The sequence below is a fragment of the Haliaeetus albicilla genome, chromosome W (assembly GCF_947461875.1).
Source record: "Haliaeetus albicilla chromosome W, bHalAlb1.1, whole genome shotgun sequence".
Classification (NCBI taxonomy): domain Eukaryota; kingdom Metazoa; phylum Chordata; class Aves; order Accipitriformes; family Accipitridae; genus Haliaeetus; species Haliaeetus albicilla.
This window is the reverse complement of record NC_091515.1, coordinates 25,433,438-25,461,088: the sequence shown is the minus strand read 5'-3', so window position 1 is coordinate 25,461,088 and position 27,651 is coordinate 25,433,438. Positions and strand designations below refer to the sequence as shown.

At 42.9% G+C, this 27,651-nt stretch overlaps 1 protein-coding gene and 1 long non-coding RNA gene across 2 annotated transcripts in view; one reads left to right on the top strand and one right to left on the bottom strand.

The window, feature by feature from the left end:
• LOC138683533 (uncharacterized) overlaps nucleotides 1–17,984 on the top strand; it is a 287,545-nt gene extending 269,561 nt beyond the window's left edge. Inside the window, exons 2-3 of the long non-coding RNA XR_011323027.1 lie at nucleotides 17,572–17,892; nucleotides 17,923–17,984. This is a non-coding gene — a long non-coding RNA (uncharacterized lncRNA). The remainder of the gene's footprint in view (nucleotides 1–17,571; nucleotides 17,893–17,922) is intronic.
• The window catches only part of LOC104313543 (protein mono-ADP-ribosyltransferase PARP8), a 192,644-nt gene that overhangs the window by 114,860 nt on the left and 50,133 nt on the right, over nucleotides 1–27,651 (bottom strand). The window lies entirely within an intron of this gene.

Sequence of the window (27,651 nt, the reverse complement as noted above, 5' to 3'; positions counted from 1 at the left end):
GACAAAGGAGATTACACTCTTTCTTCCTTTCACTATACATCAAAACTCCCCATGGTGCACCTGCAATTATACAGAAAATAACAAGTGACTGAGTAATCTTTTCCTCTGGATGCTAGAGAATGTGCGTGTGTGATGACATATGAAAAGTCCTAGGCAAGTCTATTGATGACAAATGAGAACTATTCCAAAGAGAGATGAGCAGTGTCAATATGTCAAAAATGGCACTGCTTTTATTTCTTGACATAACCTGGAGGAACAGAGGTGCTGAGTCAAAGTTACTATATGTTTGCATTTGTCACTAATAATTATGCTACTGGTCCTTTCACACAAACAAAGTGCATCTGAATCAAATGGTGAACATTATTCATAAAGCCCCACTTGATTTTGTATATTATTCAAATAAAGGGGATACAGAAGACTGCAACTCAACCATTTCCCTTTTGCAAAGCTTCCAATGAAAAAAGCATGACAACTTCTAGTAAATGCACAGAAGTCTACAGGATTAATCATCACGCCAACAAACATGAGGGCGCTCCTAAAAATAAAAATAGCACTTATGAAATAAGCAAATCGAAGACACTCGGGGGGGGGAAGTGTGTGCTGTGTGTCACTCATTTTATACATAGAAAGAGTTACACTAAAATATGGCTACATGTGCAAAGCCAGGTTGTCAACAACCAGACTATACCAGAATCAGACCATTTCATCCAGAACTACAAAAACAGCCTCTTCTTGTAGTCACCCTGTCTGACCAGGTCCAGCTCCCTCCTGTTGACAGATTCTCTTTAAACCTCTCCTGTGTTCTTCCTTCTCCCCACTGATCCCACTGGTTTGAATTCTCCCTCCATCCTCCCCATTAGCTCTTCATTCAATTTCAGTCTTCTCCAGGATACAGAGTACAAAAACTTGGGACAGTAACCTCTTAACCCAGCTCAGCCACAGCCAGAGCAGCATATATGATCACAGCCTTTAGGCACCTTATTTCCAGGGTTGGGCCCATCTTCTTCCACTATGTGTTTTCTACAGTTTTGGGTTTGTTTTTTTTGTTTGTTTGTTTTGGGGTTTTGTTTTGTTGTTTTGTTTTTTTAAGTAAAAAAGTTTTTCCTCTCTTCAGTTTCTTTCTTTTCCTTTTGGAGCACTGCTGTCAGAAGTAACCACAATATGCTCTTTTTGGAGCCAGTTAAGACTTATCTTAAAGCCGTGAACTTTTGGTCCACATTGTTCCTATTGGAAGGCTGTTCTGAGGCTCTTGTGACTGTAATTATAGTAACTCAGTTTTTCAATTCAGATCAATTGAACAGAAACCCCTTGTCCAGCCCCTGTACAAAGCCTCTAAATTGAGATCTTTCAAAATAAAAATAAAAGGATACAAAAAGAAACAACCATGATCCCAAGGCAGAGACACAAGGCAAATTGCAAACTGAACAGTTATAGTTTAACAATGATCCAAGCAATAGAAAAGAGTGCCATCATGGAAATTTTACCTGATCATTTTAGCAGATAATTCCAGCATCTTACCAATCATTAAAAACATAAATAAAGCTCATATAAATCCCTGGAGATATTCACTGTTTAACTTCACTGTGTCCCTATGTCGTGGTCAGACCCTCTGCTGCTATCTGCCCCTTGAAGGAATAAGGTTCTGAGTCTGAGGTACTAAGTGAGGTTTATTGGGATAAGGCACTTCTTAAGTGGATAACAATTACACCACCCTGCAAGTGGGGACTATTCTGCTTCTATTCCAAATTCCTTATAATCTACCTAATAGATATCACTCAGTTCCCAGGAAAGTATCCTTACCTGGCGGCCCAAGTAAGGGGAGATCACCAAAGTGCGGGCCAGCCATTCCCCAGGAGCGCTGGAATTGGCCTCTCAGGGAGTGGTTTATATACCCTTCCTCAGTGGTTTCTGTGGTCACCACCTAGTGGTATCATTTCGCTGTTGCCGGGTGTCCTGGTTTCAGCTGGGATAGAGTTAATTGTCTTCCTAGTAGCTGGTACAGTGCAGTTTTGAGCTCGGTATGAGAAGAATGTTGATAACACTGATGTTTTCAGTTGTTGCTAAGTAGTGTTTAGTCTAAAGTCAAGGATTTTTCAGCTTCTCATGCCCAGCCAGCAAGAAGGCTGGAGGGGCACAAGAAGTTGGGAGGGGACACAGCCGGGGCAGCTGGCCCAAACTGGCCAAAGGGGTATTCCAGATCATGTGATGTCCCATCTAGTATATAAACTGGGGGGGAGTGGGGCTGGGGGAATCGCAGCTCAGGAACTAACTGGATGTCGGTCGGCGAGCAATTGCATTGTGCATCACTTGTATATTCCAATCCTTTTATTATTACTATTGTTGTTTTATTAGTATTATCATTATTAGTTTCTTCCTTTCTGTTCTATTATACTGTTCTTATCTCAACCCACGAGTTTTACTTTTTTTTTTTTTTATTTTCTCCCCCATCCCACTGGGTGGGGGGAAGTGAGTGAGCAGCTGCGTGGTGCTTAGTTGCTGGCTGGGGTTAAACCACGACACCGGGCAAACTTGGGCCCAGCACAACGAAAGGTTAGACCCCCGACCAAAACACTGCCACTCGGTCTGGATCGTCTCCCTACACCCTAACAAGTGGAATGGTTCCTTTCCTTCACATGCAGTGTTCAGCAAAGGAGAAAAGTGCTAGGCATCCTTCTTAGACCAGTCAACACATTCATTAATTAGTTGGTATTTTGCTTGTTTATCTAATGAGGTGTGCAAAATCCACTGCTGTGCAGGGAAAAAGTAACAAATTGAAATACTCTTGCTCTTCAGTTCTTTGAGATATCTAACAGAATCCAAATTCCCCCCCCAATAAAGTCCCTAATACTTCTTGGTATAGCTGAGATATTGTATTTATGGACTAAAACTATTTTTTTCTGTAAGTTCCATACATACAGCTTCCATTAACATCAATACAAACTGAATATATATAACTTCCAAATATAGAATTTGGATGTCAAACTATAGTTTTTTTGTATACTCTAAACTAGAAAAATGCATTTTCTTGCACACATTCAACATAAGAAAATCACATAGGGCAAGATTTTCAGTAGATGTTACATATGAAATTGCCTGACCTAGTTTATTCATGCCAATACAATGCATTCACATAATTCAGGACCACTGGCATACCTATATCCAGCTATTTATCTGTTGCTTACAGGTACACAGAGTCTCCCGGTCAAGTCAATAAGGCGGCACCCAGCACCTCTGAAAACTGCTAGATTATGATATACCGCAGACCCATATCCTGCACACACTTTAATCCAAGGCAACAGTCACTGTTCCCAACTACTATGCTACACAGCTGCAAGGATTGCTCGCAAACCTGAGGGGTTGGCTCATCCTGCTGTCCCGTTACAGTAACACGGTCAAAACCACACCATTTTCTGTGGTTAGAGACACAAAAGGAGGCACTATGGCTATCTGCAATTCCAGCAGGCTTTGCCTCCTCAGCCCAATAGACCCAAGAACTACAGTGGTGCAAGGGACAATGTGAAGCATGAGAGCAGGTCAAACTCTCACCCCTGGAGCCATCTCTGCCACTATGCCACATTCATGAACAGCATGGACTCATGAACAGCAAATAAAATGTAAAATTCAGTATGAGATGGCAACAAGAAAAGACAATATTTTTTTTTTTTCAGCTTTGACAGTTTCAGTTTGAGGGCACAGGTGAAATAACACTTCAAATACAACATTCAGTCCTGGGTGTCCTTAGGATTAGAAAGATGTCAGTAAATTGGGAGGAGTTCAGGAATCATCAAGAAACAATTGCCAATCTGGCAGAACAGGAATGTAGGGTCAATTATATGGAACTTAGTGACTGGGCCTGAAAGTAGCTCATGGTCGCAAGAGCATTCCAGACGCCTTTAGAAGGCCTTGAACAGAATAAACAAGAAGACAGAAAAAGAAAGATCCCAATTAGAAAAACACAGGCGCACATTCCACGATAAAGGGAACTTGGCACAAACAACCTCAATTCAGGGGCTTATCTTGGCCAATTGGACTGAGACAAGTTTCGCATGCTCTAGTTAATATAGCCAATTATGTCCTGTGTTTATGCGCGTGTACAGAGTGAGTATAGCTAACTGTATCTTATGTTTATACGCGTGAACAGTATCGATATAACCAATCACATTTTATGCTTGTGCGCGTGGACACCAAATGCTTGCATGCAGCAGCCAATCAAAGCTTCTAAGGAACTTAGAGAATTGTATAAGAATGATCAGCTAGGCTCAATAAACTGACGACTTTAATCATCATATTGGTGTCCTGTCGTCCGGGCCCTGCATGGAATAACCCTAAACCCTACATTTGGCGACCTCCGACGTGATCCGGTAAGGAACAAGAGGCAACGCTACTGAAAAGGCGGGGAAATTGCCGCAGATTCCGGTGGGCTTGAAAGAAAGCACCAGGCTGCTCGAGAGAGGCAGGACTGCGCGAGAGAGGCAGGGCTGCTCGAGAGAGGCAGGAAAATCGTAAGCTTATGTGGCAAAAGGTGTCAAGGGTTTCGCAGCATCTGCGAGGGAAAAGGCAGCCGTAAAGACATTTATGAGGCTAGTTGAAAAAACAGAGACAGATATTAAAAAGGACTCGCTCGTAAAGGAGGTGAGCGGTCGGGGGAGGAGATGAGGTCTACGCTTTCTAAAGAAGAAGAAGCGGTAGTTAAGCTCCTCCAACATATACTCTCTGAGAGAGGCAAAAAATATGATAAAGCTTGTTTAAAGCGGCTTCTACAATGGAGCAAGGACAGAAACCTTTTAATTAGTGTGGGTACAGCTTTTGAGCTTAGTACCTGGGAAGCTATCGGAACCTCCCTATGGGATGAAATTAGTGATGGGTCTAAAGAAGTTAAAGGTCTTGCAACTTTATGGAAATTGATTAAGACAACTCTGCAAGAAATGAAAGCAGATCGTAAAGCGGCTGCATCTGCTTTTGCTGCTCTCTCTCTCCAACCGCAAACGAAGGAGAAAAGCGGGGAGAAAAACATAATGCAGCGAGAGAGACTTTTTGGAGCTTGTCCGCCTGCTCCTGTGCCCTTGACTTCTGCTCCGCTCCCTGGGACTGCCGATATTAATCACCCATCTGACAGTTCCCAAGCCTCCCTAACCGTACGCTTAAAGGAAACCCTACAGAATCAGGGAGTGAGTAAAAATCCGCCTACAAGAAAACAGCCCCCAGATACCACTGTTCAACATGAACAAATTATACCTTGCATATACCCTGATTCAAATACTGCAAACGAGGATTTGGCTACTATAATACAAGAACAAGAGAAAGCTAAAATACATGCTGAAGCTCACGCTGCAGCGCTCGCGGTAGCATTAAGACCGATGGTGCAACAGGGAAAAGGAGACCGCAGCCCACACAAAGGCCCCTTAGCGTGTTATCGGTGTGGTCAACCGGGGCATTTGAAATGTACGTGCCCTCAACGCATAGCAACGCAGCCTCGATCTATGCCAGCACTAACTAACGGCAGTCAGTCAAACTTTCCTGGGGTCTGTAACAAGTGCGACAAGTTCGGACACAAAGCCAGCGACTGTCGATCAAGGTTTAAAAAAGACGGAACGCCGTTAACACTATATCTGGGTTTGCAAGTTGCGGAAGCCTCTGTTTGTCCACAAAAGCTGTCGCTACACAAAGACATATGAAATATACATGATGTACAAAAACTTGTCGGAGACCTACAGTGGATTCGGTCTTATTGTGGTATTACAAATACAGGCTTACAGCCGCTGCTGGATTTATTGCGGGGCAGCAATAGCTTAACTTCTACAAGACAACTAAGTGCATCGGGGCGGCAAGCCTTGACAGCAATTGAGCAAAAAATCACATCATCCATGTCTGGCAGATACGTTCCTGATTTGTCCATAAATTTATATGTATATAACTCAGATAAGGAAGTTGCGGGAATTTTGGGTCAGTGGGATGAGCGACGGGAACAAAACTCATTGATAATAATAGAATGGATATTCTTGCCTGCTAGCATGTCAAAAACGGTAGTCACTAGAATTGAAGCCCTGGGAATGCGCATTCAAAAGGCAGGGGCAAGGGCAACACAAATTTCAGGGAAGCAAATGGACAAAATTATTTTGCCTATGTCGCTTGATATTGTGAATAATGCCATGATGAAAAATGACTGCTTTGCAGTAGCTCTGATGGGTTTTAAGGGGGAAGTGGACAATCACTATCCCCCTCACCCATTGTTTAAAACAATGTTGACAATGGAACCACGCTCTATTTGCAGGGAAAGCCCACTGGAAGCAATTACCGTTTTTACTGATGCCAGCAGCAGAACAGGTAAAGCGGGATTTGTATATCTTCAGGATGGATCCTGGAAATCTGAAGTCTTTCTGTCAGAGGGGTCAGTACAGGTGCTTGAGCTATTAGCCGTATGCTCTGTTTTCAAAAAATGGGATAAAACACCTGTCAACATTGTTTCGGATTCTCAATATGTCATTGGGATAGTCAAACGTATGCATAGATCCTTGCTAAAAACTGTAAGTAATAAGCAGCTGTTTATGGCACTTTTGAAATTATGGATGTTATTAGAAAGACGAACAGACTTATTTTTTATCGATCATATTCGTAGCCATACAACGTTGCCAGGATTTATTGTGGAAGGTAATGCGCGCGCGGATCGACTGGTAGTAGCCAATGCAAACATCGGTTTTAATACACCCAAACCTGATTTGTTTGGACAAGCACTGCTATCCCATAAATTTTATCATCAGTCAGCAAAAGTGCTGAGTAAGCAATTTGATCTCCCATTGCAGCAAGCCAGAACTATTATTGCTGCTTGCCCTGACTGTGCGAACATTCCAAACTTACAACCACAAGGGGTGAACCCCCGGGGACTATCACCATTGCAAATTTGGCAAACAGATGTTATGGAGTATCCCAGTTTTGGGAAATATAAATATGTTCATGTATCTATTGACACATATTCGAACCTTATGTGGGCTACTGTTCATGTATCAACTAATGCCAGATCCGTAATTAAGCACCTTTTGGCAGCATTTGCTGCCATGGGAGTGCCAACAGAAATTAAAACAGACAATGGCCCGGGATATCGCGCACAGTCATTAGAAACATTTTTACAGCTGTGGGGGGTAACTCATAATTTTGGCGTACCCCATAATTCTACTGGTCAAGCTATTGTTGAACGTGCACATCGGACCTTAAAGGATCGTTTAAACATTTTAAAAATGGGGGAAGACATGCAGCATTGTACCCCCCAAGAGTTAATAAGCAAAGCACTATATGTTTTGAATTGGCTACAGCCATGTGGTACTGAGGATCAGATCCCAATTACTAGGCATATGTGTGGGAGCAAAAATGTTGATAAAAAACAGCTGCAAGTTTCAATATTCAATCCAGTTTTACAGCAATGGCAGGGACCTTGCAAGTTATTCACGTGGGGAAGAGGATATGCTTGTGTTTCCACAGGTAACGAACAGCCCCATTGGATAGCAGCGAAATGGGTCAAGCCATGGATTGAGCAATCAGATGTCACAAACAACTCAGAAGATCGAGAACAAGAGGCAGTGGAGACTTCAGCAGGTCCCGAAGCCCTAGATAGACTGCCTAGACAAATCACGACGGAGACTGGCAGTCAATGCGGAAATTAAGAACGTGTGTGAAAAACACGGAGTACGGTGCCGGCCCTGGATATGCATCTTAGTGCGAGTGGGTGAAAGGGATAGAAAATTTTTTTGTGTGATCATTGTGATAGAAATTTAACTAACCAACTAACCTTGCGTGAGTGGGCAGAGGATTTTTCAATAGATCGCTTACTGATTTTGGCTTTGTGTATAACTAATCGTATAGAGAATAAGCAGCTTAGAGCTATTGCAGCAAATATATATGATTTAATGTTGATCGGCATCCGGCGAAACATTACTCATAAGAGCCGAGTGTGGAAGTAGTATTAAGATACCCCGATATGTAGTCATTTATGATAAAGAGAGAAAAAAAAAAAAAGAAAAAAAAAAGAAAAAAAAGAAAAAGAAAAAGAAAAAAAGATAAAAAGAAAAAAAGAAAAGAAAAAAAGGGGGGATTTGGAAAAGCAAATGGCAGTGATAATGATTGCGATGACATTAGTCACGGGATCTGTATTTAAAATTGACTGATTTTTGTCTGTCCTTAGCTACACCAGGGGATCCTTTTCGCACATGTCTAATTGGGTATCCAGACTTTAACCCTAGATTTTACAGCTCATGGTACAACCAGACTAATTACAATATAGAATTTGAGAAATTCAACATGATGACAACAAGCGATGGGGTGATGTGCATAAAGATTGGCGAAAAGTGGTGGCCCTCTTTGATAGGAGCTAAACAGCAACAATTGTTTGTGGAAAACCTGATTAGTGCGAGCTCGCCCCTTCAGGAATTGGATCTAATGTTTTCTTTACCCCCGGTTGAGGTAACCAATATTTCCCATTTAGAAGATTGTCGATATCTCCGATCACAATTACAACCATATAAGGGTATAGGAGTGATATTTTTTTGGGGGACACCATTTTGGTAAAGAAGGAGAAAGAGCGATCAGGGTCATACTTTATAGGATGGCAGAACATAACAGGGTTACCTTTATGGCCTGACGTTGATACTGCAAGTTTGGATGTAAATACTGCGGGGGGAAAGTTGTTGCCCCCAGGAGTGTTTTTGATTTGTGGAGATAGGACATGGGTGTGAAGAGTTTGAAGGAATGTGTTGCATGAACCTGTCGGACCATTCTATAAGCATTCACAAACAGTTAAGTCAATTACAAGAGAACCTAAACAAGATCGGATACTATACTGACCCATTTAGTGACTGGTTAGAATCATTGGGGATTGGGCCTTGGATATGGCAAATATTAAAGTGGTCGATTTTCTTGGTGGCTCCTATATTCATACTCTTAGCTATTATCCCATGTATAATTCGATGCTCGTGAATGATGATGACTAGATCTGTTAATGCTCTCTCAAAAAAGAAAAAAAAAAAGTAGGGAATCTGTCTTCACAAGAAAAGTTAGCTAAAGCCAAAATTAGAGATAAGGTCATGGTCTTAGTTAAGAATCTAGAAACAGGGCAATGGGAAGGTCCATTTTCATTAATAACCTGGGGGTGAGATTATGCTTGTGTTTCCACAGATGCAGGCCCACAATGGACTCCCGTTCGATCTGTACAACCATCATCATCTGGAACATCTGAGATGGTGCGGCAATATGAATACCACCTCAGCCAAAAACTAACGTGTAGGTCACCTTGGCCAACATAACAGGTCAAGATTCTCTGTGCATTGCAACCGCATCACAAAGCCCATGAACCAATAGACAGGATGGCTATGACTCGTGCAGCGTGCCTGGCCAGCGAGCGCATGCGTCATAGGTTGCAACTGAGGCAGATTTTGGCACCCGCTGGCCACGTGTGCTGAAATCCGTTCCTCTGCAAATGTATAAATACCGGGATTTTCCAAAGAGCATCAGGCTGGTGTACGGCAAGGCCATTGTTGCCTCCGTGGGGACGCCCACATAAAGCTGACATCTACCGATTGCTGGGCTGAGTTCGCGGAGCAAGACAGCACAAGAATGTATAGATGGTCCATCCTTGTATGTTGCAATGTGTTTAAAAATTAATTGATAGATCAAGTAAGGCTGTGTGAATTGAAAAAAAAAAAAGAACAAAAAAGGGGGAGATGTAGGGTCAATTATATGGAACTTAGTGACTGGGCCTGAAAGTAGCTCATGGTCGCAAGAGCATTCCAGACGCCTTTAGAAGGCCTTGAACAGAATAAACAAGAAGACAGAAAAAGAAAGATCCCAATTAGAAAAACACAGGCGCACATTCCACGATAAAGGGAACTTGGCACAAACAACCTCAATTCAGGGGCTTATCTTGGCCAATTGGACTGAGACAAGTTTCGCATGCTCTAGTTAATATAGCCAATTATGTCCTGTGTTTATGCGTGTGTACAGAGTGAGTATAGCTAACTGTATCTTATGTTTATACGCGTGAACAGTATCGATATAACCAATCACATTTTATGCTTGTGCGCGTGGACACCAAATGCTTGCATGCAGCAGCCAATCAAAGCTTCTAAGGAACTTAGAGAATTGTATAAGAATGATCAGCTAGGCTCAATAAACTGACGACTTTAATCATCATATTGGTGTCCTGTTGTCCGGGCCCCGCATGGAATAACCCTAAACCCTACACAGGACAGTGAGAAAAAAAATTTAAATGGGTTCAGACAGCTAAGATGGCAAATCAATGAGCAAGTGTGGTAGAAAATGTGATGACTGCTGAGACATGTTTTCTAGAGTGCAAACATGAAGGTGGATATCATATTTACATGATGGCCCAAGGGAAAATGGTAAGCCATATTCAGGTGAAATTAGAGGAAAAAGTATAACTTGGCCGAAAATCAGAAATGGAGAACCCTACTAAACAGTGAATTAGTCTCCCAGGGAAGGGGTAGAAGGCTAATCACATAGCCATTTAAAGTCAGGTTGGAAAAGGAGCTTAAATAAAATTTATAGAAAAAATTTGCATTGGCAAAGTTACTAACTAATATGTTCCCCAGTGCTAGTTTCAATGAGTTATGAATGAGTAAAATGTTACTTGCCTTTCTCACTAGTAGCTCAGAGAACAAAGTTGTAGGTTGAATATGACATTGATGACTCTCAATGTTACTCATGGAAAAAAATTCAAAGCGTACCCCTGTACTATATTTCAATAGTGTGCAAAATAATAGCAGCAGGGAATTTCAGTTCAAGAGCTTTTTATGCATTTGAAGTGGCAGCGTTGGCTAAGATCTGAAACAGTTCTTCCACTAACTTCTCATGAATTTTAGCTGTTCTTGAATATCACACTCTCTGATTTCTTCTTCATGAGAGAATGCAATAGAAAGCATACTGCACTTTTTTTTTTTTTGCATTTAGGCATATTTAGTAACAGCCCATCTAATAAGGAAAAATTCCTAAATATATAGGCTGTTCTTGGGCCAAAGAATGCTTCTAGATGCATCACTGCTCACAGAATATTAATTTCATACTATACTCAGACAACCATACCTGAATTTAGTCTGGCAGACACTTCTACAGAAAATGCTAAGCAAACTATAGAACAAATAACAAAAGATAATTTTAGTACCCTACCCCAACATGTAGTTAGATTTTGAATACCATTTTAATTTGTAAAGATACAATTAAAAAAATCCCTCCACTAGTCTTAATTAGATCCCCATCTTACCATAAAACTAATTACATGTCAGATGAAACACTGGCTTAGAAGCCCCTGTATTCTTGCAAAGGCAGAGGTAGTTCTATTCCCAGCTCTGTTACAGTGACTTGCTATATGCCTTACAGCAAGAAAAAATGCACACATTTTCAAAAGGCGATCATTAACTACAAAGTGTTCTAGACACTGATTTACCTTTCATGTGTGCTGAACCTCTACATCTCCAACAGAAATCAGCAGGAACCATCAGCAGTTTTTAAAATTAAGGCTTTATAGTCCAGATTTAAAAAATAATTAGACAACAAAATTTGTGCAGAAATGGCAGTTAGACATTTAAACTGTTTATATTCCCTTGAAAATCCCAGTAACGAATATTCACCATTTTAGATAATTCAGTGTACTTACAAAGGTATAAAAATGTCAATTTTATCATGGATTTCTATAGAAATTTAGTTATCTTGAAAGGGATTTGGCTACCTAAGCACCTTTTATGAGGCCAGCATGCAAATACCTTTGAGAAACTGGTAAAATAAGATTCACACTAAGGCACTCAAAAATGGTACATACTTTTCAAAACACACAATGAAATCTGTCGTGGTTTCAGCCCAGCCGGTACCAAAGGACCACGCAGCTGCTCGCTCACTCCTCCCGCCCCCCTCCGGTGGGATGGGGAGGAGACGGAGGAGAGAAAAGAAAAAAAACCCTGGAACCTCGAGGGTTGAGATAAAGGCAGTTTACTGCGACAACACAAAAAAAAGGTTACAACAACAACAACGGTACTAATGAAAGAGTATACAAAGCGAGTGATGCACAGTGCAACTGCTCACCACCCGGAACCCAACGCTCCGCCACTTCCCCCACCGAAAGTCGAGAGAGAGCTCCCCCCAGCCTGCTCCCCATTTATATACTGAGCATGATGTCACATGGTATGGAATAGCTCCTTGGCTAGTTCAGGTCAGCTGCCTCGGCTATGCCCCCCACCTCCCAGGTTCCTGTAAAAATTAACTCTATCCCAGATGAACCCAGGACATTATCCACCCCTTATTCTATACCATCTACATCATGCCCAGATCTTACATTTTCCAACCAACCACTACCACTTTCCTTGTCTTATATATATATATATGGACACCCTCCCACACACACACACAAATAGTGTTCCCTTAGTCAATGGGCTATCCCTCCAATGTGTCCATCAATTTTATTTAGTCCATGACTTTGGGGCTCCATCTGTTGTAACAGTATTTCAGGATAAGAGAGATGGTGTGAGGTGTTGGGTTGTTGTATGCTGCCTCTGGAACTTGTGGCTGGTACATTTGGTGCAACCCACACCTTGGTCTGCAGGTCGAAGATGTTGATCTTGAGGAAATTGCTGGGCACCAGTTCAAGTTCTATCACTGTTGTACTTGGCTCGGTTTCAAAGTCCATCCTGCAGTCATTTGGGTAATTCTTACAGTAATACCCTTGATATGGCATATAGACACTATAGATACAATGACATGCATTGGCAGGGTATTTAGCAGTTAAATATCATACAGCCCAATTCACTGGCTAGTCTCTCCCAAAATCAAATCTCCCTGAGGTACACATCGAACTTCCCCATCCTTCTGCATCACCCACCAGGTGTACCCAGGTCCCTGAGCAAAAGCAATCCCTTGAATGGGTTTGTTTCTGCTTGAGGGAGGACTAACCCAGACTGTCTTTCCTAACATACTCCTCATGCGCACTACAGGGACTTTATCCCCTTCTACAGTATGTGGAAGTCTTGGCTGGGCGGGGCAAGCCCGATTGGCGGATCCTCTAGTATTAACTAACCAGGTGGCTTTTGCTAAATGTGTATCCCAAAGTTTGAAAGTTCCACCCCCCCATTGCTCTCAATGTAGTTTTCAGCAGTCCATTGTATCGTTCGATTTTTCCGGAGGCTGGTGCGTGATAAGGGATGTGATATATCCACTCAATGCCATGTTCTTTGGCCCAGGTGTCTATGAGGTTGTTTCGGAAATGAGTCCCATTGTCTGACTCGATTCTTTCTGGGGTACCATGTCGCCACAAGACCTGCTTCTCAAGGCCCAGGATAGTGTTCTGGGCAGTGGCATGGGACACAGGATATGTTTCCAGCCATCCAGTGGTTGCTTCCACCATTGTCAGCACATGGCACTTGCCTTGGCGGGTTCGTGGGAGTGTGATATAGTCAATCTGCCAGGCCTCCCACTGTTTATATTTCAGCCATCGCCCTCCATACCACAGGGACTTTAACCGCTTGGCTTGCTTAATTGCAGCACATGTTTCACATTCATGGATAACCTGTGCGATAGTGTCCATGGTCAAGTCCACCCATCGATCTCGAGCCCATCTATATGTTGCATCTCTCCCCTGATGGCCTGAGGTATCGTGGGCCCACCGAGCCATAAATAGCTCACCCCTACGTTGCCAGTCCAGGTCCACCTGAGACACTTCAATCTTGGCAGCCTGATCCACCTGCTGGTTATTTTGATGTTCTTCAGTGGCCCAACTCTTGGGTATGTGAGCATCTACGTGACGTACTTTTACCACTAGCTTCTCTAGCCGAACAGCGATATCTTGCCACAGTGCGGCAGCCCAGATGGGTTTACCTCTGCGCTGCCAGTTGCTCTGCTTCCATTGCTGTAACCACCCCCACAGGGCATTTGCCACCATCCATGAGTCAGTATAGAGATAGAGCACTTGCCGCTTTTCTCTTTCAGCAATGTCTAATGCTAGCTGGATGGCTTTCACCTCTGCAAACTGACTCGATTCACCTTCTCCTTCAGCAGTCTCCGCAACTTGTCATGTAGGACTCCATACAGCAGCCTTCCACCTCCGATGCTTTCCCACAATGCGACAGGACCCATCAGTGAACAGGGCATATTGCCTCTCATTTTCTGGCAGTTTATTATACAGCGGGGCCTCTTCAGCCCGTGTCACCTCCTCCTCTGGCGACATTCCAAAATCTTTGCCTTCTGGCCAGTCCATGATCACTTCCAAAATTCCTGGGCGACTGGGGTTTCCTCTGCGCGCTCGTTGTGTGATCAGCGTGATCCACTTACTCCACGTGGCATCAGTCGCGTGATGTGTAGAGGAGACCCTCCCTTTGAACATCCAGCCCAGCACTGGCAGTCGGGGTGCTAAGAGGAGCTGTGTCTCAGTACCAACCACTTCTGAGGCAGCTCAAACTCCTTCATATGCTGCCAATATCTCTTTTTCAGTTGGAGTATAGCGAGCCTCGGATCCTCTGTATCCCTGACTCCAAAACCCCAGGGGTCGGCCTCAGGTCTCCCCAGGTGCTTTCTGCCAGAGGCTCCAGGTAGGGCCATTCTCCCCAAGGACCCTTTTGGGTCCTTGAAATACCCCCTCCTGAGATAATCTATACCAAGGATGCACGGGGCCTCTGGGCCAGTCACAATGGGGTGTTTATGCCATTCATTCCCGGTTAGACTCATTTCAGCTTCCAATACGGTTAGCTCTTGGGATCCCCCTGTCACACCAGAGATACAGATGGGTTCTGCCCCTTTATAACTTGATGGCATTAGGGTGCATTGTGCACCAATGTCTACTAGAGCCTTATATTCCTGTGGGTCTGATGTGCCAGGCCATCAAATCCACACTGTCCAGTAGACTCGGTTGTCCCTCTCCTCCACCTGGCTGGAGGCAGGGCCCCTCCAATCCTGGTTAGAATGTCCTTTACTCACTTTTTGCACACGTGAATCAGAAGTCCCTTCAAGAGGATCAGAAATGAGATCAGCCCATCTACTGCGTCCGAGGGACTGCTCATGGGAAACTGGAGCAGCAGTTTTCCAAGAAGAATCCTCTTTTCTGATTGCTTTTTCTCACAACTCCCGTACCCGTGCAGCCAGGACCAAGGTAGGTTTTCCATCCCACTTCCTCATGTCCTCTCCATGGTCACGCAGGTAAAAACACAGGTTAGCCCGTCGTGTGTACTTTCTCTCTCCTCTCTCTTGGGCAGAGTAACGCTTACTCCCAATAACTGCGATGCGGGCCTGTACAGGTGGGGAGGAGGACATATCCACTTTGAATTGCTGGAACTTCCGGGACAATTCCTCTACAGCTGAGACACAGGCCCGTAGGGAGGAAGAGAGACTTCCTTCGTATTGCCGGAGTTGGACAGCTAGTTCATCCACCGTTTGTCCATAGCCTTCTTTCCAGGACATTACTGCCAATGAGTTGGCATAGGTTGGTGGTGCACTTCGTAGAAAATTCCGCCACATCGGTTGTGTGCATTGGACTTCATCTGGATCTGTGGGTGACTGCCCATTTTCTGGATTGTTATAAATCACCTCCAGCACGGCTAATTCCCTCAGGTACTGGATACCTCTCTCCATGGTGGTCCACTTGCCTTGGTGACATCTAAATTCATCCTTGAAGGGGTACCTTTCCTTTACACCTAACAGAAGTCGCCTCCAGAGGCTGAGGACTTGTGTTTTTCTCCAAATCGCCTTGTCAATGCCCCCTTCCCTAGACAGAGATCCCAACTGCTTGGCTTCCTTACCCTCTAATTCCACACTACTAGCCCCATTATCCCAGCATCGGAGTAGCCAGGTAACAATGTGCTCACCTAGGTGGCGGCTAAAATCTTTTCGTATGTCACGCAACTCACTCCGGGATAGAGATCGGGTAATTATTTCAGGTTCTGCCTCTTCCTCCTGTTCTCGCGATGACCCTGGTTCATCTTCATCTCTCACTAAGCGAACTGATTTCTTTGTGTGTTTCTTTTTCTGTACAGGGGCGACTGATACTGGCACAGGTTGGTTCTCTGGTTTAGTGGCAGTATCTGTCACTGGGGTTGGGGTAGCCACGCTGCCTGTTGTCAGGGTTGGAGTAGCCACGGTACCTGTTGTCGGGGTAGCCACGGTGCCTGTTGTCAGGGTTGGGGTAGCCACGGTGCCTGTTGCCCTGTTTTCCATCTTTTCCCCCTTTTCCCCCTGAGGGTGCTGCCTAATATCAAGCAGTGTTTGGTAGATATGGCCAGGGCCCAGCACAGTGCAGTGAGTTGTATGTCTTTGGAATAGCCACAGCATTTTTCTTTCAAATATTCTATCAATCACTTCATGAGGGTTCTGTAGTTGTTCGGGAGTGAACTTCCAAGCCACTGGAGGTCAGAAGTTCTCTAGAAACCTGCCCATACCCTCCCACACGCCGTGCCACCCATGAATATCCAGCTTTGGGGCAGATCTCTGGGTGGTACTCTTAAAGAGCCTTTCTGTAGCCCTAAACAAGACCTGAAACATAGTCAGGAGGCATAGCACTAACAGCATACCAGCTTGCGCATCCCAAGGATATTCAAAATTCTCAAAAGCTGTTGTAATTAGTCGGAAGGAGAGAAGGGAGGCGAACGGACGGGGGGGGGAGTATTCCCCCCCTGACATCCCCATGGATTGGGTGTAATTACCAGTAAAATCCGACAGAAGGTGCCCAAAGTCTGGAAATGATAACACTGCCTCATACAGATACCAGCTTAACCTCATGACCAGTGATGTAATCATTTCACAAGTCGACATTGCCCGGTACAGCAAAATGATAATCCGGATCCCTCTCCCAGAGGTGATAAACGTAACTACAGGCAATACATAGAGCATATAAGAGCTTACAAAACGCCACCATGTAAACAAATGAATCAACATTGTGACTAACATCTATTTAGCTAGTATAAGAAATGCGTATGACAAATTTGTTTCAACACACTCTGGCCAGATCTGTCGTTATCTCAACCCTTCGTGCCCCACGTTGGGCGCCAAAAAGGACTGTCGTGGTTTCAGCCCAGCCGGTAACAAAGGACCACGCAGCCGCTCGCTCACTCCTCCCGCCCCCCTCCGGTGAGATGGGGAGGAGACGGAGGAGAGAAAAGAAAAAAACTGGAACCTCGAGGGTTGAGATAAAGGCAGTTTACTGCGACAACACAAAAAAAAAGGTTATAACAACAACAACGGTACTAATGAAAGAGTATACAAAGTGAGTGATGCACAGTGCAACTGCTCACCACCCGGAACCCGACGCTCTGCCACTTCCCCCACCGAAAGCTGAGAGAGCACCCCCAGCCCGCTCCCCATTTATACACTGAGCATGATGTCACATGGTATGGAATAGCTCCTTGGCTAGTTCAGGTCAGCTGCCTCGGCTGTGCCCCCCCCCCCCCACCTCCCAGGTTCCTGTAAAAAAATTAACTCAGGACAAAATCCCAGCCCCATCAAATTCAATTGGCAAAACTCTCACTGACTTCAAAAAAGTGAAGGTTTAGCCTTATCTCAGCTTCTTTACCAGCAAATCTGCAATAAAAAAAATTTCAGATGTGAAATGTGTTCATCTGATTCGTGTCAATATAAACAATGCTAGGGCCACATAATAAAATGTGACCCTCACTGTATATGTAATCTTTAACCATTTTGTTGGTCCTCATATAACCGCAGGCCGGGAGGAGACAGATGATATGTATATAGTTCTTTCTTGCCAGCCCAAAACCGGTTTTGTTGTTAACTGCACAGTGTTAAACAAGAGATCCTAGGGGAGAACTGAGGCATTTAGATGTATATTTAGCCTCAGAGATTGCAGTACTTAGGGTCTTGATGGGCAATTTGTTGTGTGCATTTGTTGAGGGGGAGGTGTCTGTTGTGAACCTGTTTGGGTTCTGGTGATCACAGTGGGTGTTACACAGGATGTCTGCTGTCTGGCACGAGCAGTGGGGAGCCTGGTCAGAGATAAGACCCTCAGCCAATGAGGAGAGTTCAAGAAGTTTCTAGGAGAACTACTGCACCTGCACAACCAGTATGAATATGTATGAATATGTAACTAATGTTAGATTATAAAAGAAGCTGGGTTGTTTTTCACAGCGCACGTCTTGGTAGAGCAGAGGCTCCCGGTGTGCCCAGCGCTGTTTGCTTGCCTTTATTCATTTAATAAATTATTAACTTTGATTGGAATCCTGTTTGAGACTAAATTCATTTATCACAAGAGATGATGTATTCCCTTCATCCCTTCCTTACTCCTTACTCTGTCTGTACAGTTTAGCACTCAGCCATCAAAATGATCACCAAAATTTGGAAAGCATCCTGAAGATGGGAAATGACCTCTAAGTGATAAGTTTTGTAATCAGACATTCTATTATGAAGTATTTCCAGTAAATCTAGAGAATGAGAGTAAATATGAACAGAAAACTTCAGTCTTCTGCTAATGTGAGATTAAAACCAGTAAGTCTTTCACTAATACAGAGCTCTTAATCTGAAGATCTCCTCAGAGCCTTTAATAGACAGATACAAAGAATAATTTAAAAAATGAGATCGTATAAAGAGAACAAAACCAATTAACCTATAGAATGAAATAAAAAAGAAAAAGAATCAAACACCAAAGAATAACTCCTCCTTTCTTGATGCTTCACTGACACCACATGCAATTGCAATGACTTGAAGAACTGTTCAGCCAGCAGTGCCCCAGACTGCAGAGAAAGCATCAATGAAAGCAGTAATGCAGCTGCAAGTGCTTGTCACCCTGTTTACTGAGGCCATTGTACTGAGAAACCTAAATATAGAGATTCAAAAATCTGATTCAGACATCTACATCTTAAAATCTGGGCTAGTTTTACGAAGATCCAAACTGTCTTCTCAGGCATGTCGGGATACATAAAACATACACAGCACAGTAAGTGAACTGCAAATAGTTCAAAGTAGGCAGAGTCAAAATAATGTAAACATAAACACTTGGGAAGTTTTTGGTTTTTTTTGTTTTTTTTTTTTAGTTTGAGGGTTGGGGTCTTGGGTTTTTCTTGAGGAAGGAGAGTTCACAAAGAAAAACAATCGGGTATTATTGCCCCAAGTGGGTGGGTACATTGCATTTTAATGTCCTCAAAAACTTCCCCTGAAAAACTTACCAGCAGACATGAGTCAAACTGCTTACCTGCTCACACAATTGTTTATCATCAGATGCATCAGTGATACGAGTTATGCAAGCACCTAGATCAATAAACATCCCAATTTCTTTCACAGCCCTGTCAGGTGCTATGGGGCTATTGCAGAGGCTGCTCCTCCAGAACAGAAAATGGGGAGCCTGGTGGCAAAATGATTATAGTTCACTCCATTTTGAAATGTTACTCACTTTCCATCATCTGATAGCATCATTAAGCCCAAGAGAAGTAGGATAACTGTTCAAAATTACTGCCTGGGGTGAAATGGAACAGTAAAGCTGTATCACTTATTTGCACCAGAGAAATTAAGAGGAAAAATAGCAGTCTCCTTTCACACCAGGACACGTATAGCAGAGGGCCTGAAAAATATAGCTAGATTTTACTGCTTAATGAAATACTTAGTGATATATTAAGGCACAGAAATTATTACTGTGGGGGAGTTCATGATGTATTAATCAAAACACATTTGAAAATCTTTATCGTATTTTTAAATTACGTTCGACTGCGTGATCCAGCCTTGCGAGGACCCAGCCACCTCCCGGGATGTGCTGCATTCTCAGCTCCTACTGAGAAGTCTGTGGGAACAGAGAATGCTTAGCACTTTGCAGGATAGGGCCCTCAATGCTCAAAGGAAAATCTAACCTAAACGTAACCTAAATGACTCGATCAGATCAAGTAGCATTAATTAAGAACATCTAACAATGAGACGGGGAAACAAAGGAACCTTAGTAGATATAGTAGATATATGAATGTAGATAGGGATTGTTTAATAATTATCTAGCTTATAATGAAGTTAAAGAAGTTTCAATAGAGGTAGACATGGCCCAAGGGGATGAGAAGTGATGTTTAACGTTTGCATTGTTGAGGCTGGCTGATAAGAAGCAGCAGTCAACTCCAATAACCAGCCAAGACCGGCCTTGGGATTTGGACAAATGCCAAGGGACAACTGAGTCTGTGCAGGGACAGAAGGTTAAGAGTTCACCGTGAAGAAGACATACAGCCTTCATCTTCACGACCACCAGACGACCACCATAAGGAGGCACTGCGCAAGCGCAGTTGAGAGGAGACTATGGAAATGACTTCCTGGAGCTAATTTTAATATGAAGCGGGGATAGGTAATGCCTATGTATAGGCGTATTGCGAAACTCTATGTATATGTAACACTTGACTGTATAAATTTAAAGTGAACTGCAAAGTCAGGTGCGCACGACTTTGGTGGGACTACCCCCCGTGCTGCCCAGTGCTGAATGAACATGCCTACTTTACAATCTCACTGATTGTGGAGTCTGTTTTCCGCACGTCAACAAGAACATAGTTAGGAACATAAGCAAAAAAATTTCAAGCATTTTTTTTTAAAAAAACAAAACTTAGCACTGACTAATTCCCCTCCCATATTACTCAGCAGCAAAACTCTGGCTGAGTTGAAGAAGATAGAAATAAGGCTCCCCCCCTTCCCAATTTCTCTAGTTGCTTGACCACCAGAAGACATGCCTATTGCTCTCTTTCTCAAGTGCATTCTCTCTGGGCCTCAACACTTGTGGAAACACCATCAAAAGTGCTAGGACAATGCTTTGGTGGGAAAGCCATTGATAGTCCTCCTGTTTTATAGGTGGGAAACAAATACCCAGGAATGACACTGAACTGTTTCAGCTCACACAGATAGTGGTAGATAACAAGAGATCACAAGCACCAGCTGGAAGACCATCCTTTCTTATATAAAGGTCTTCAATGCTGGCAAAACTATTGTTATCCACAGGATATGTGTCTTTCACATTGATTGACAGGTATTTTCTATCTCAATAGATGGCTTAGGGTTGACTGAGTTTTTGCTACATTTTTCAAGTCATCAGCTATATAATCAAAATGTTACATCTATTATCTGCCTAATTTAGCTAGGTATATCCAACCATGAATACGTTGTGTAATGAAATTCCAATACAGACAACACTGCTTTGTTCCTCTGCAAATGGCAAAATCCTGCCACTTCCTTTTTTGAAATAATAAAGTACAAAGGCTTACATGAAGGCACCTACTATGCATTTTCAATAAAATAAAGATTTTGAGCTTTACTTTTGGAACATCCACTGTACATTTTTTACCAAACTTCCACCAAACATAGTCACAGCAGTTGACCATTCAATTGCCACTGCTTCCCAGAGCAAGGGGATTTTACTAAACTCACATTTGCTAAACTGTCTACAAATAGAATTGGATGAGTGGTAATCAGTTTGATTTTTTAAAAGCTTGAAAATTTTACAAACATTATGTGCTGTAAGTAGTATAAAAGGCAATTGTAACGAGGTGCTTCCACTGGGAATAAGATACCTCTTATAATTAGGACAATGCATTTATACAAGAGTTTACTGAGGATGAGCACTCTTGCACAGTCCTACTAAAAGGACTGATCCTATCATCACCGTAAGCATTAAAGCAGTGGCAAAGCCAATACAGAGCTTGCAGATATAACAACGCTACAGAAAACTGGTAAGCAAAAGTGGAAGAAAAATCATACAGAGCCAGTTAAGTGACTTTAGAGACAAACAAAACCTCTGTTATAGATTTTCTTCTTTTTTTTAAAACGTTCTTTGCAATATGGATCACATTGAAATATGAGAATGAAAACTGCTCTTGTACAATATACTTCACATCATTAATGAATCCTAGCTTTAATGAGAAATTACTATAATTCAAATTCAATCTCTTAAACAATTTGTTGTTCCTCACCTGTGAATTCACCATGTTATTTTAACCTAATGAACATCAGTGTAATGCATACTACATCTTTCTAACATCAAAACCACTTGCCTCCCAAAATAATAATTAGAAAGAAATTAAATTATAGATAAATAACTACATTTTGTTTGATTTGTTTTAAAGATAAAAAACAGATCTTGCAGGACATTAAGCTAATTTCATTTGATGTACTATATTTACTTTATTAGATCAGGAGAGAAGTGGAAATGCAGTAGTGTACTGTAAATGTGCCTAATAAAGTAGGTAAACATAGGCATCAACAACTTAGACAATGCATTTCCAGTGAGCTATATTTGTTTTTATCAAAGTATTTGTGTAAGCAGAAACTACAGTCTAAATCTAAAGCTAAAAAAAAAAAGGCACAGCTCATTCAGGGAACTAGAGGTCTAAGCATGTAAACTATTTAATTTAGGAGTCTATTCTTCTTTTCAGGGTCATGCAATTCCCCCATTGACCTCGGTGGATCTTACACTGTCAGAAAAACAGAATTCTAAGTCAAAGGTTGTTTGCCTCTCCTTTTACAGCCTCTTCTTTCAAATCCACAGGTATAAATGAACCTCCTCCTTTCCTTAAGAAAGAACGAAAAACAACATACCAGCCCCACTTTTATAGGAAAGGGCAGGGGAAGAGAGGGGCAAAGAGAGGGTATGCTTTAACCTAAAGAATGTGTGGGGCTGAAAAGATGTGGAAAGCGACATGAACTGGGAATGCTTAGCAATTACATTTCTAAACTGAACTGCCCCTAAAACAAGTGGGAGCCCCGACATCCATTTCCATAGGGGAAGAACTGCTTCCATGCAGTTAAAGCTTCATACAGAATCAGGCAAGTAGAGGTTTCAATAAGTGAGCATCCAGTATGAGAGATGAAAGTGAACTGGCTCTTTGCTTTATGATCCATTAAGGGATCTAGCCACATAGAAAAAAAAGGAGAAAAAAAGATAATTTGTCCAAATCAGTATGCCCTCAAATCATACTTAATTTAAATAAACAGACAAAAGGGTCCAAGGAGTTCAGCTCTGCCTACGCACAAGTGAAAGTAATGCAAGCTGGTTTATTAATAGACAGATAAAACCATCCGGAAAAGGCCTAATGAGTCAGTATGACTCAGCAGCTGAGGGAGATCTCCACAGCTTTCACACATGATGATGAGTGCCTGTGACAACAAGGTCTACAGCTGAAGCCCCAGGCAGCAGCACACAGCTCTCTGGAGCTGGTGGTGGGAAGCGTTAAACAGCTGTAATGGAAACAGGGGCACTTGGCACTTCACTTGGGTTGCTGGCAGGTTAGGTGATCATCTCCACATACACACCCAGGAGCACGCAGGCATGATGGCCGGCGGAGCAACCCTGATAGCCTGGTCCAAGCAAGGGAGCCCCAGGGAAGCTGGGGTTGCCCTAGGGAGCCATCAGCCCCATGGGCTGGGGCTGACACTCAACATGGGGGGGGTCAATGGGAGAAGCTCCCTGCAGCACCCTACAGACTGAAGGGTTACTGCCAGGGTGCATGGGACACATTATGGGGTGCTGGGGAAGAGCGCATTGGAACTGCCCATGACTTAATGATGGGTTGCTTAAGGAAAGGACCAAAGGTTGGGAAAGGTGGTTTGGGGGGAACAAACAAGGGAAAACAGAGGGACAGGGGGATAAAAGAGGCCGGTCCTGTGTCAACAGGTCAGTACACTTGTCTGGCCATGCCCTGTGCCAGCTCAGCGCAGGCTGGCGTCTCATGAGCACCAAGCTGGACTAGCTGGTGAGCATGATAGGAGGCTGGGGGGCCTATATATATACACATGCACATATTGTGCCTACTGAGAATACATGCTCAACCTCACTACCAGGTGGACTTGGGGACATGGAGCTGTGGCAGCCTCACCTCTAGCAGGCTACCAGGGTCGGCAGCTCCTAGAAGATACCATCTTTGCACAGGATTTGCATAAATAATTGTGAACTCCTCATTTGATATCCAAATAGGAAGAACCAATATACCAACCAAAATATGGGGTTAAGGATATCCCAACTATAATCCTCACAGCTCTCAAATGTCCAAAGATCAGTTATCATGTGTCCTGGTTTCAGCTGGGATAGAGTTAACTGTCTTCCTAGTAGCTGGTACGGTGCTATGTTTTGAGTTCAGTATGAGAAGAATGTTGATAACACACCGATGTTTTCAGTTGTTGCTAAGTAATGTTTAGTCTCAAGTCAAAGATTCTTCAGCTTCTCATGCCCAGCCAGCGAGAAAGCTGGAGGGGCACAAGAAGTTGGCACAGGACACAGCAAGGGCATCTGACCCAAAGTGGTCTAGTATATAAACTGGGGGGAGTGGGGGAGGGGGGGATCACAGCTTGGGGACTAACAGGGCATAGATCATCGGGTGGTGAGCGATTGCACTGTGCATCACTTGTATATTCCAATCCTTTTATTATTACTATTGTAATTTTATTTGTGTTATTATTAGTTTCTTCTTTTCTGTTCTATTAAACCGTTCTTATCTCAACCCACGAGTTTTACTTCTTTTTCCCAATTTTCTCCCCCATCCCACAGGGTAGGGGGGGAGTGAGTGAGCGGCTGCGTGGTGCTTAGTTGCTGACTGGGGTTAAACCACGACAGTCCTTTTTGGCACCCAACGTGGGGCACGAAGGGTTGAGATAACGACAAACCTGACCAGAGCTTGTTAAAACAAATTTGTTCAAAGCATTCATTATATTGGTCTAATAGTCACTGGTCACTATGTTGATTTATGTGTTCTTAGAGTTGTTGTCCTGGTTTTTAAAGTTCTGTTATGTATCACATCACTTGCTGTATGTAGTCCCTCTTCTGCTGCTTATCATCCGTGGGAGGTGGATTAAGGTTTTTGCTTTGATGTATTGTGTTGTATGTATTGTTGTATTGTTTGATGTATACTGGTTTATGGTGTGATAAAGTCATCGGTTGTGGGATTAATCTGGTATTTGCACTCAGCATTGTCGTCACCTCTATACTTCGGGAGCCATCTGTGGGAAACTATTAATAATTACACCATTTAACTTTCCTCCTTGGAAAACCAGTCTATGGGTGGGGTACCTTTCTTCCCCTCTCCTTTCTCCTTCAGTCCAGTTACAATGGTGTTTGAGAATTTTGAAGAATTTGAATACCCTTGGGATGTTGAGACCAGCACGGTCCTAGCCCTACTGCTAGGAACTAGCATGCTTCTGAATGTGGTTCAGCTCTTATTTAAGATTAAACAACTATTTAAGAAGATCACCCAGAGATCTGCCCTGAGGCTGGATAATTATGAGTGGCAGGGTGTGTGGGGTAGTATGGGCAAGTACCTAGAAAAGTGGGCACCTCCAATGTTTTGGAAATTCACCCCTGAACAAGAGCAGAATCCAGAAGAACTAGTAAAATATTTGGAAAAGGTGTGGGAGCAGCTCGAAACACCTTGCATTTGTTTTCAAGAGTGACCATTAGAATTTGTTGTGCTGCATGTTTGCCAAGCCTTTGAAGAACTAGTTTCACAAGGTCAGGTTGGAGGATGGCCTGGTGTAGGCCTGGGAAGATGTGGCTGAAGACAGTCACGAGTATGTCTATGGGATGTTTTTATCTTTAACTGTTCTGAGGACTGGCAAACATCCCAGCTGGGCCAGATATGTGCTCCTGTGTTAGTAGTATTGGCTGTATGTCGTTACTTCTTTCTAGATCTTTGTTGAAACATATATAAGTTTGATCCTTTTGTGAAATAAATGGAATCTTGTACAGGTAGCTTGAGCGCTTAATTCAGTCGCCACAGTGATGGAACCAGAACTAGCTTCAGCATGCAACAATCCAGCACCACACACCATCTTTCCTGCCCTGAAAGACAGATGGAGCCCAAAGTCATGGACTAAATTAACTGAATGGACATTTTATAGGGACAGCCCATAGATTAAGGGAATAATATCTGTGTGTACATATATCAAGAGACAGGAAAGGTGGTGGTGGTGATTAATTAGGATGTATTGGAAAGTGTGGGACCTGAGCATGACATAAATGGTATAGAATAAGGGGTGGATATTGTCCTGGTTTCAGCTGAGATAGAGTTAATTTTCTTCCTAGTAGCTGGTACAGTGCTATGTTTTGGATTTAGTGTGAGAATAATGTTGAGAACACACTGATGTTTTAGTTGTTGCTAAGTAGTGCTTATCCTAAGTCAAGGACTTTTCAGTTTCCCATGCTCTGCCAACAAGGAGGTGCACAAGAAGCTGGGAGGGAGCATAGCTAGGACAGCTGACCCAAACTAGCCAAAGGGATATTCCATACCATAGAACATCATGCTCCCTATATAAACTGGGGGGAGCTGGCTGGGAGGAGCAGATCGCTGCTCAGGGACTGGCTGGGCATTGGTCAGTGGGTGGTGAGCAATTACATTGTGCATCACTTGTCTTTCTTGGGTTTTATTTCTCTCTCTTTTTGTTATCTTCCTTTTCATTACAATCATTATTGTAATATTTTATTTTATTATTAAACTGTTATCTCAACCCACAAGTTTTACTTTTTTTTTGATTCTCCTCCCCATCTCACCAGGGTGGGGGAGGAGCGAGCAAGTGGCTGCGTGGTGCTTAGTTGCTGGCTGGGGTTAAACCGCGACAGTCCTTTTCAATTTTTGCCAACACAGTTGAATACTATATACTACAAAACAGGAACTCTTTGGTGCTTAAAACATACTAACCTTTCTGCCAAATCTCTATTATAAAGTCACTGTGTAAACAGCTCTGCATATGGAAAAAGCAGCCTTTCAAAAAATCTTCTATGCTCATCAGATTAATTTTGGCAACATACTATGAGGTCCTACCCATACAGTAATCCATTTGAAACTGATAGTTTCCTTCTCCAAAACTATGCTCAGCACACAGAGGTAGCACCTTCCCTGACAAGTATGTCAGCCTTTCTTTCTACCCTCACACACATAAAACCTCTGATTCTGTGTGGGGTTTGCTGTGCAGGATGGCAGCAACTGCAGCTAGAGAGGAATGTTGCGTAATGCTAGGTGCATTTGTCCCCTCTCAAGTTTCAAGTCTCCACTGAGGCACAAAAAACCCAAAGAAAGCCAAGACAGCAGAAAGCAATGTGCAAGGACTTAGAACAAAAAAGTATCTGCATCGGGCATCTAATGCCTGTATTTCTGCAGATTGAAAAAAAATGCATGTACAACAAAGCATGACAAAAATTTTAAAGCAGTGTTCAAACACCTTAATTAATAACGATCAATACAGAGAAAAGGAGATAGCACAAGCAAACCTTGAAAATGCTGTCTGTAGTGCTATGGGTGAATCTATATATATATAAAACACATGAATTCTGTTTTGCCTTTATGAACTGCCTCTATTTTTATGTCTAACAGCTGCTTTTCACTCTCACAGTGTATTGAATTGTGTTCCTTCCACTAAAAAAAAAAAAAAAAAAGAGCAAAAAGAACTACCAACTTGTCAGGATAAAACCCCACCACAGTAATTAAGAGCTAGTAAGTAATGAGTAAGGTTACTTCAACACAAAATGACTTTTCTGTTTTCTCTAAAAAAGGTGTTATGTTTGGAAATAAATAATTTCCACAACAACTAAAAGAGTCCAGTCTCCAATGCTGCCTTTTGCGATTTCCGAGGCACTGAGGGGAAGGACATACAGACAGAAGTGCCAAGCCAAACACAGGCTGAGAGGTAAGGCTTTCCCAGCAGGCAGGCAAGCCTCAAATTTGGGGGTCAGCCTGG